At 35.0% G+C, this 665-nt stretch overlaps 1 pseudogene; it reads right to left on the reverse strand.

Moving 5' to 3' along the window:
- Positions 1–312: 312 nt before the first annotated feature.
- Positions 313–413, reverse strand: LOC125996812 (uncharacterized; annotated as a pseudogene).
- Positions 414–665: the final 252 nt, after the last annotated feature.

Here is a 665-nt window from a genome sequence, read left to right on the forward strand (position 1 = left end):
GTGTAAAATAACTTGAGTTTCCAAAAGAAATTTCCATAGAGTACAGAGAAAGGAAAGAAGACTATGTATGTATGTGTGTGTGTTTGCAATTGGAGGTAATCTAGGTGTCTTTCACTGCACAAATTAATAAATGAAACATCATGAAAATAGCTAATGGTACATAGATATTCCAACAGCTGGTATATTTGTTAGAAGCACATACACACATATGTATATGTGTACATATATGTGACAACCTCAATACACAGGAAGACATGGTATCTATTGTCCAGTGGAAGTAAGATAAAATACCATTACTTTCTTTTTTTTTTTAATAATATGGAACCTTCACAAATTTGTATGTCATGCTTGCACAGGGGTCATGCTAATCTGTGTCATTCCAATTTTAGTATATGTACTGCCAAAGCGAGCATAATAAAATAGCATTTAGGACACAAAAATGTAAGACACTGATACAGGGAAAAGAATACTGCAGTATTTACAACAGGCATAACATATATATTGGACCATGTAGATAAATAGATCAAGGATATTGTAACTAGAATAAATTAGTATAAAAAAGAGAGAACAAGGGGCTGGAATGGTGGTGCAGGTGGTAGGGCATTTGCTTTGCGTTTGTGATAACCTAGGATGGACCACGGTTCGATCCCCTGCATCCCATATGG

Source organism: Suncus etruscus, chromosome 18 (genome assembly GCF_024139225.1).
Source record: "Suncus etruscus isolate mSunEtr1 chromosome 18, mSunEtr1.pri.cur, whole genome shotgun sequence".
Taxonomy (NCBI): Eukaryota; Metazoa; Chordata; class Mammalia; order Eulipotyphla; family Soricidae; genus Suncus; species Suncus etruscus.